Source organism: Synchiropus splendidus, chromosome 9 (genome assembly GCF_027744825.2).
Source record: "Synchiropus splendidus isolate RoL2022-P1 chromosome 9, RoL_Sspl_1.0, whole genome shotgun sequence".
Classification (NCBI taxonomy): domain Eukaryota; kingdom Metazoa; phylum Chordata; class Actinopteri; order Syngnathiformes; family Callionymidae; genus Synchiropus; species Synchiropus splendidus.
In genome coordinates, this window is record NC_071342.1 from 13,668,702 (window position 1) to 13,679,435 (window position 10,734).

The window sequence follows — 10,734 nt, forward strand, 5'->3', positions numbered from 1 at the left end:
TTGGGAGTTTGGCAGTGTCATAAACTTTTCACTCTGTGCTGTTCCCCGGTGGATATATTGGTGAACAGCAATACCAACATAAAGATGGAAGCATGTGATCAGGGACGGTAACATTTGAAATCGATTGAGAGTTGAGAATTAAAACAAGATTTCCAGACCACCTCTGAGTAATCCAGGAGCTACTCAGGAAATGCTCATATAAAGCCAGTTGCACCTCTTTGGACGAGCCAGTCTCATATAATTCAGTGTTTTTCCATTGAATATTTTTTCAGCTTTGATTGGGGGCAAGCTCTTTCTCTTTATAGCTTCAACAGTCATTATCAAATTACGCCGCTACGCCCTTAAGCTCCAGTCAATAACTAGGAAGCTGCTCTGCATCTGAGCCTGTCTCAGGATGAGAGGCAAGGACAGGCTAATCCAGTCCAGCAGACAAATGAAGCGGGCAAGATGAGCTTAATGTCCCTTTGTTTGCCGTGCTTATCCACCACTTGGAGGGAAGAGAGCAAATAACGTAAAACCCTTTATCTCCAACGCGACCCTTGAGTAGTTAGGAATACTTTTGGCATTGAGGACAACCCCAATCGTTGTCAATTCAGAATGGTCGCCAAGAGGCTTCGCCTGGTCTTTAATAACAACATGGAGATCCATGTCCTCACGCTTGGTGACCACTGTAATGAAGTGGCGACCACATGAAAGGCACAACATCGTTGTTTTGATCCCATTTCCGCAATTGCGATGCTTTGAAGGAACAAGTCAGCGATGCGCTGAGACAAACAGCAACAAAGCATTGCGCGGCGAGGCTGTTGTCATGAGAACGCCGGTACGAAGGGGGTTGCATGAAAAGTAAGCTGCTGCCTTTCATTAGATGAAATAGCACGAGAGCTTTGTGCGGATATAACCAAGAATAATTGGATTCTAGTGATCTTCTCGAAATGTGACACCGTCATGCTGTTATGAGCCCGGCTCAGCTGCCAAAACCGCAATGACTCTATTAGAGGGAACGAGCCGCTAAGTTGACATGGTACGCGGCTGACAGGTACGTGTTAGAAGCTTTGACAGCTTGTAATAACCGTCTTAGTGGCACATGACCAAGTTCTGCTCCTGACAGAGAGTAAAGTGATCAACAAAAGAAGACTATTTACAGTTTATCTCCATAAATGCGGGAAGCCAACCAGGCACGGTCAAACAATGTTTGGAACGTTCACAGGTCTGTTAAGCATTTAAATACAGTGTGCAATTAAAATCACTATTAATGCCTTTGTGAGGATGTTGGAATATTACAGCAAATTGAAGTATTTTGGCAACAAGCAAGGTCTAGTGAATGTTCAGCTTAAGGGCCGAACATCACCTCAAGATAAACTGTTGACGATAGTAGAATGTACTTGTTCAGCAGAATGGATTTACTTTGTGATAACTAGCGTAACAAATATCAATATTTTCTTTCATGAATGCAAGGTATAAATAAAATAAATAAATAAAAAATATAAATAACCGAAAAATAAATAAAAATACAGAGGCATGGGCTTTGATTAATTTTAAGTCATTGTAAAATTGAAATGTATTTGTATAGATGGAGTGCTCAAATAAAAAATAGTTGTTTAAGGAAGTTCATCCATCCATCCATCCATCTTCATCCGCTTGTCTGTTGCTGAGTTGCTGGGGCAGCAGCTTCAGAAGGCAACACCAGACGCCCGTCTCCCGAGTAACAACCACCAGCTCCTACTGGGGGATCCTGAGACGCTACCAGGCCAGTGTAGAGACTCCTCCACCTGGTCCTGGGTCGACCCCTCAACTGACTCCTCTCAACACGGTGAACCATTGGCTCTACTCCGGGACTCTCCCGAGTGACAGAACTTCTTCATCTCTAAGGGAGTCGCCCGCCCCCTTTCGGAGAAAAGTCATTTCAGCTGCTTGTATCCAGGATCTCATTTTCTCGGTCATGACCCGCAGCTCATGAACATAGGTGAGGGTCAGGACGAAGATTCATCTGTGAATAGAGAGCTCTGCCTTTTGGCTCAGCTCTCTGTTACTCACAGTGCAGCACAGCGACTGCAATACCGCCCCAGCTGCGCCGATTCGCCGACCAATTTCCAACTCCCTTTCCCCCCACTCGAGACCCAAAGATACTGAAACTTCTCCACTTGTAGCAGGGACTCATCCCCCCCCCCATAACCCTAAGAGAGCAATCCACCCTTTTCCGGTTTAGGGAAGTGTGAAGTGGAAAATGTTTGGAACATGTGAAGGTGATTGTCGCAATCTGATCAAGACTTGGCTCATGTTTATGCAGAGGAGTGTGTTGTGAAACAGGGCGCAGTGAATTAGTATTCAGTGTCATGGTTCTTCTCCAAGCCAATGTTGTCTTAAGCTGAACTTTTGTTCTTCACATATATTCATTGACTTTAATTTACTTCTGTCCTTTTTTGGTCATTGGTGTGTTATGGTGTCTGACTTCTGTTAGTGTCAAGCTTGGCGGTGCCACCGAGAGGGTCATTCTCGCTCCCTTCTATCTCACTTAAGGATCACATGGAGGAAGATGTCTATCTTTACTCCTTGTGATATTGCGGTGTATGAAGCTCTCACAACTATAGTCTGACAGTCTCTCACTCCCTCCTGATGATAACATTCATTTCACTAACATGGCCACTTGAGTCATAAACCATTAAAGCAAACATTATTCTGCAAAATTCCACTAGCCCACTTGCTCCATGTGTGGTACAGTGTACTCAGCATATTTTCATGGAGGAGCGGCAGGTCTACGGAGGATGCTGGTACAAACGCCTCCCCCACAAAATTAGTGAAAAGAGAGGACGTTTAAACTTACTCTTACAACATGAGTACATTATGACGGTTCATGCAGTTTTCATGCCTTGAACTGTTCTCAGTACACGCTGGGTTTCTGGGTCATAACGTAGTCGCTGTTGTCCTTGCATGTCTGGTTGTCCAAGCTTGATATGACACCCATTAGGACCAGGTGTTAAACAGCCCACGATACTTACTGCTACTAACTATCAAGCTTTGCTATTCAGTGGGTTCCTTGCAGGTCTTAGTCCGGTGGGGCTCTCGCGTCTGTCCCGCACATAGTGGTAGATCGCTGCGAGACTGTGAGATGCTGGGATACTGTGCTGCCATAACTGTCGTACGCAATGCTGTTACGCGCTGCGGTGCCATGATGAGTAAAGTGTGGCAAACTGTAACTTATGAAAACAGCCACTGGCTCTTAAGTTTACAGATGATATGCACCTGATCTCCCGAATCCAATGGTCCTGGCAAAGTTTTTTTTTTTTTTTTGCAAAGTACCTTTAAACTTGATGTTCAAAACCCGAGGCAGCACTCATAAATTGCACTCATATAAAGATTTAAACGTTATTTATCACGAACAAATCATTGCCGCCAGCCGCAAAACTTTGAGGCCATGGACCACAATTCATACTGACTGAGTGGTGCAACGATCAATATGTCATATTTTGTCTTCAGCGACTGGAAGATGACACAGTACATTTGTTTGCTTGTAGTACAGTAAGTCAGAGAGACACAAATTAGTCATTGCAGTTAACTGCATTTTTTTTTCTGGAAGGAAATGGTTTTTAAAAATGTTTTCCTTTTCCATATTATGTACTTCTTATTTAGAATTTTGGAAAGTCTTCTTACCAGGAAGCTTTGTATTAACCTCTCATTTGCATGAGTCTCTATTGGTCCCAAACTTCAGTTTATCAGGTTGTAAAACTTGAGTGTCGATAAACCAGTGTAGTTGCAAAAATAATACTGCAGTATACTGTTGTTTCTTGTTAATAATAAATATATATTTTGACGCACAGTTTTTGTTTAACCACAGGCTCGTAGTTGACCCTCGACTGTTTGACATTTCGACTATTTGTTTATTTTGAATCCCAACCAGTAGGTGGAGGTCAGTTCCGGCCTTGTTGGAAATTGGTAAAGCAGGTCGTGGTTGTTGCCCATCAGGGAGAAATCCTCTGTTGACTCAGTATAAGTAGCTGCTGCTGCAACAGGACGACAGGGAGGAGGTTCTTTGTACCAGATGTCAGGATAATTAGTTCCTTATTGAATTATGCATCAGCAAAAGAGGCAGGTGCAGTGGTACGACAGTGAGCGCTGGCATACTTAGCCTGTGAACTACGTTACCAGCACTATATGAAGAAAAATTAATTCATTATTTTTGGACAATATCTTTGAGTCAATCTATTAAACTGGTGCTTTTTTTTTCCGAGTCAATTCCGTGAGCTCTTAATGAAAAGGGGCTGAAAACTGCTGTTGGAGTCACATGAAGTGTATTTTTTTTCCTGAGACAATTTCCCACATAGAATTCACATCAAATTATTAAATGTATTAATCATTTCGCAGTATTGATAAAGTGATTGTTTGCTAATTCTAGTCACTCATAACAGCACAGTACTTAAACATGACCAATAAATGAATGGGTTTTATCTGATATGCGATGGAATGCATATTGTTGGTTACGGGGCAGCAAAAAATTCCGCCTGAGGTGGGAATACACCGTATATTTACACTGTATATTGCAGGCCATGGGTGATTTGAATGTCCATTCATATAAAAAAAAAGTGAAATGGTGCTGATCCATCAGTAAATGGTCTAGAAATAATGAGGAACTAAGATGACAGTGGTGTCTGTTATCGATGTAGTTTCAACACTGCCATAAATTCCATTTCCCCTAAAATCCCCTACCATTTGAAGCAGCAATGGATCCAAGACAGTCATTATAATGTGGGCTGTTCATCCGTAACCTTGCTAATGCCAATGCCCACCTCCACCTTTCCCAGACAAATGGCTCCAAATCCCTAGAAATCCTCAAACCAATTATCAATCGCTGAATCCTATTTTATTTCAGCTGGAAAGTGCATGCCCCCCGCTTTTTTTCCCCCGCAAACCAGACTTGAGCAGCCTTTCTTCCTGATGTTCTTTGAACCATTTAAATTAAAAACAAATGTTTTATGTAAGTTTCAAGAAAAAAACAGTTTCTAAAGATCATTAAAAACATACTCCTTTCAAAGTCAGAAAGTTAATGCTTAGTATTTTTACTTTTTTTTTTGTCAACTGTTATTCAGCTATTATGTTCGGTGCCCTTGAGCTAGAGTGAAGAGGAAGCTGCGTTGTACAGTTGTGAAATTTGGTGTAAGACTCGAGATGGACGTGATTCTCATTGAATGCAACTACGCTGGAAGAGATCGGGTGGATCTCGCGGAGACATTTGAACGTTAAGTACGAAGTGGAGGCTAGACTCAGATGCTAGACAACCAATGAGGATCACAGATGTGGCTGGAGGAGACTAGTGACAACGTGTCATACAGGATGAAAAACACTCCTCTAGAATCCTTCACCGCCAACTACCATTCCTTTATTTATAAATCCCTTTATTTACAATCAAACATGAGCAACTGGGCCACAAATGACCTGTTTAATAACGGACTACAGTCCTCATTACACTGGATCAAGTGCAGCAGTTGGTCCCCCAGCTGGACTTCGGACGTGCCTATCCGAGCGAGTCTATCAAACAACCACTCTCTATTTAAACTCCACTTTCTGGGCTAATTAATCCAAGTTTAAATGGACACAGTCAAATTCAGGATTGCTCAGTCCACCTTGTGAGCCCATGGCGGGATCAAACATTTTTCTCTCCTGTCAAAAACGAAGCCACGGGTCTCTGAACAGGCGGTTCTGCCACTGAGCAAGAGTCCATAAGCCTGGACTCACAGTATATCACCGAAAATGAGAATAAAATCCCTTCGACACACAACAAAGAACATTGACCTCCACCATCCACATGGGCGTTTTATGTGAGAAAACTGAAGAAATATGAAATATATATGTGTAATATTCCCTGCATATTCAAGTATGAAGATTTACATTAGTGTTTTGGTCCACGCCAGATTAATTTAGCTGTTTCAAATCGTTCAGCTACCTCTATAACCCGAGAGCCTCAGCAGTAATGTGTCTGCTGAAGTGGAGACGTGTGATCGAATGGGATAACCTCAAAACTCAAGGACTGGGAATGCTATTAGCTATTATATTCTCTGAGGACAGGCGTTTCAGTCACTGTCTGCTGAGTCTTTTCCTCCGAGCCAATACACACACACACACACACACACGCACACACTGAAATATGTGAACCTTTTCTGGAAGCGAAGCACATCCCCAGACCCTCACACCGCCGCACTGACACAACTGCCATCACAATCAATCGACAACAAGTGCTGAACCGTGTATTTTGCACCAAGAGTAATGAATACTCCTCTTAACTGAATAAGCGTGAACCAAAACCAGACCCCGGATCATTCCCGGTGGATTCAGCCTGTTGATTTAAGGCGGACTGGGTGCAAGTTTAAGATAAGCATATTCATGATTTCATTTCAATGCATGCCTCCAATTTGATGGCATTAAATATTCAGGAGAATATTCCTTACGCACCGCAATGCCATGCACACCATTGGGTGAAGCAGGAAACATATATTGATGCACCGCTTTCTCTTCCTGTTGCCATTAATTCACTTTATTTTTATCTGTCGCATCCCGTTATGCAACAACAATTCTATTCATTATTTAGTTTTCATTGTACAGAGAACGGCGGTGGATGCACAATTCACAGCCACAGTCAGACTTGATTCCCTGTCTCTTGTTTGATTTGATAATTGTGTGTGGACTCTTTCGGATTGATCATGTGGATCTGGGGACTTTTGCAGGCTTAGGGACACCTCCTAAGCCCCTCCCAAAAAAAAAAAATGGTTACACCATGGTAATGACCCTCAAGTGACCTTGTTAATCTGAGAAACCTTCACCATCTATGTATTGTTCATATATGAATAGATGCATAAAACAAAATGGTTCAACATACATAGATCCACAACTGGATTGGGATTCCAAAGCCAATACTACAGAGCAGCACTTGAGACATAAGGATTGCTTCAAAACACAGGAAAAAAAATGATGCTCTGAGTGTCAATTTGATTACATTTTAATAATATTATATATAATATTTGCAAACTGGTCAGAATGATGGATTCTTGTTTGTCTCTGTGTGGCATGCTGAAAAGAGAGAGCTCAGTTTCTCATGTACAAGTTTTGAATTAAGGGGCTTAATAAAAACGTTTTATTTATACATTTACAATAATCACTGCACCTTGTGTTGTGCGCCAAGTGTTTGCAGGTACCTCTGGATCACACAAAATAAAACATGATGAACACTTTCTCTTTCTCCTCTTCAGCAATGATGCACAGTGTACGTTTGACTATGTGTATAAATAGTAGTGTTGTAGTACTCAAGGCCGCATTCTCGAGTTCTCAGACTGGACTTGTCATTGACTCAGATGTGCTGGTCTCTGCATGAAAATGTGTGAAATTTATCAGTTTGGTTGAAACCAAATAAGTGTTTTGTTGTGAAAAACGGCAACCTGTTTGCCACCTACGGCACTTGATCATACAAGCCCGATCTCATTTGACATCCTATAGAAGTGAGAGAAAAGAGAGGTCAAAGTAGCAGCAATGTCGTTGAAGTCAACAATCATTCAATTTGCAGATTCTAATGACAAATGCTGTAAAGAAAAAATCAATGTGAAGAGTGTAACATTTGCAAAACAACCAAAAGAGGCTTTGACCATGTGTGACTTTTGCCATCACGTGTAACATAAACCATAAGGAGACGTAGGTGAAGCTTCTGTCGCTCAAATTTCGACATCTCGTCTTGAACTTAACTCCCGGGTAAAATGGCCTTGTCGATAGCATGAATAAATATCCAAGGGTGAGCAAAAAGTGCATACAAAAGACTCAGATCCAAAAATACAACAATCTCATAACCAGTACGGAAATACCCATCCTACAGAAATGGCCACTATCCTTACAATTTCAATGGCACAAATAGCAGTAAAGTAGTCTATAAACTGCTGCACACAAAAAGCAACAAAAACACAGAGGAAAAAGAATCAATAGCAAGTGGAGGAAATGAAAATAGATCAAAAGACAAAAACAGGCAAGGGTACCTCGCGTAACAAGTGTGATCCATTTACTGTAGTAAAGGAACCGGGATGGTCCGGCATCGTAAACCGGGATCGGGTGTATTATATAGCAGCTGCAGGTGTTTAGCTGTGACTGAACTCAGGAAAGCTATGTAAATAGGACTACAAGGAAGCAGCATCTCAAAATAAAAGCATGTGGGAATCCCTGCCAGATTCGGCCCTGTGGCCTCATATTTGCATAAGTAAAACATGCGTCACTAAAATGTATTTCTAGAGCTCTAAAACAAAACCTTTATCACACTCCTGCTCATTAAAGGAGCAACATCATTTCTTTAGTAAATTGTGTAAGTTTCATATTTGGAATAAAGAATTAGAATAGATCATCACACATCTATTCCAAATTGACCTTGCTGGCAGCAAGTTACAACCCTTCATGCAACTGTCGGATTATCCCAGTCATTTGGAAGCAGTCGACTGACAAGGAAAAGCAGTCTAGCAGTGCACGTACGCTCGCTAGATTCACAACTGTCAAGCCACATTTCAATGCAGTGCGTTTGTTTGTCTGCCTGTTCAGGACTTTGACCTCTGCCTCCTCACGCCTACTGCTAACTAGACAGCATGCCTTTTGTTTGACTCTTGGAATGAAGCATGTCTTGTTTCGCGCAGACACTCATTGTAAGTGCCGTGCTCTGAGAGTTTCCGCACCAGTACAGTAAAATAATTACATGGGAATTGTGCACACGACATATTCATTAACAATAACACTATTATACAGCGTGTTTGTCACCCTTTGGGGAGTGCACACTCTCTTTATTGAACGCCAATGTCAAACAGTAACACTGGGAATATTATTAAACGAGAACATCAATAGGAAAACGGTGACCTCCAACAGTTCACTGGGTGCATATTGTATTTCTCTGGTGTAATCTTCAGTTCCGCCAACACAATGCAGCATGATTTTGTTTTTTACTTGAGTAATTCTCAATTCAACGCTTCAATATGAGTGTCATAATTATGTTTATTAAGATGAAGCCCTGTGTGAAACACCTTTGTAAATCCAGTGTGAAATATTTGTCGGCTAATCTTCCTTATTCTTCAATGTCATCTGAACTGAGTTTTGAACCCGACCAGGGGTGAGTGCCGAATTATTGAAATGTAAAGGGCCCGCCAACAACCCGTGCCGTCAGTTAGAAGTGACCCCTCATTTTGGTAATGTGTTTGTGTCAGCTCCTCGGTGGAGCGGTGTGAAGAGAGTTGAGAGTGCTGAGTGTGAAAGAGTTGATACCTCCTCAGTTGCACCATTATAACTAACCTCAGGGTTGAGGTATTACATGACATTTGAAATGGATGGGGTTGTAAGATCGCCGTGTGAGAGTATGCATCCCAAACACTCACCTGGAACTGCTTATTGAAACAGCTCATCGTGAAAGCTGCTGTCCTGAAGCAGCTGTGTGGTCTCTCTGATGAGGACACCCAGGTATTGTAAGCTGCTCAGCCTCTCTGCTTCAACCTCTCTGATGTAAAGTTACCGGTGAAGTCTCTTGTCCTTCTTCCAGTGGTGGGCCGTGCATTTCACATGGACAGTAGACCTTAACTGAAGGTCGACTTAAAAAAATCCCTCTCATAATAAGTGCCAGGTGCAGGGAGACGTTCGGAACTCCTCTTCACTGAACTATATTGGATGTCAATTGCAATTCTAACCCCTTCAGTGCCTCTCCACCTCTGACAGTCTGACAGTGAAACACTCGGCCATTGCTTATAATAGCAATGAAAAGGAGCACCATCCCATCCTTTACCTAACCCCAGCCAGCGGCTTTCTTCTGTGTGAAGCGCTGCCAACAGCGTCAGGATATGCCGCGGAAGGCTTCAGTAGAAAACCTAATGCATCAACATGGAATGCTTATGTGGACCACTGCCTTCTTCATATCCAGTATCAGCTTGTCTGTGTTGAGGATATGGTTGCAGATGGCACACCCTCTCATGTGGGTCACTTCCTCCCTGTCAGTGACTGATGGGAAGTCTGGAGTTACCCGCAAAAACTCAATATATTGCTGAATATATAGTACTTGAATGGCATGATTCGTGAAGCCTTAGTTATGTAACCATTACACAACAAATGGTTTGAGAATACACTTTCTTTGTAGCTTCTTTTATGAGAATGTTACCAGCTAACAATACATATTACTGTCCATCAACGCAATGGTGGTGCTCCCCTTTGACGTTCTGGGCGAAACCCATCTATTCTCCTCCATCCATGTTGGTATAACTGATTCATTTTATCTCCACCGTCCCATATTATATCAGGTCGCAGCTGGAGTAACCTCTTGGCAGCTATCAACCACGATAGAGCTCTTTGCCATTTAGCGAGCGTGCAAACACGATTACCTGGGCATTTAGCCTGAATTGGACTCACTACTGTAGTGGTGTCAATCTGCACCTGGCCCCGCTGCTTATCACCCAGACTGGGGACTGGGATCAGTTATCTACAGTGGAGAGTACTCAGCAATGGATATTGGCTTCATCCAGCAAGTGTCATAATGCTTGCCGCGACTACATCAAATCATTGCTAGAATATGATATACAATATTTGCAACATAAAACGGAGCAAGGCTTTTGTATGTTGTGGCAAAAATAAAAATAACTTGCATGTTTAAAGCATTATCTACCATGAAAGTGAGGCAGCGTCAGGCTCAATGAAATGGAACCATAACATAACCAAGGAAAAGTCCATGACTCGCCCTCCTTAAAGAGG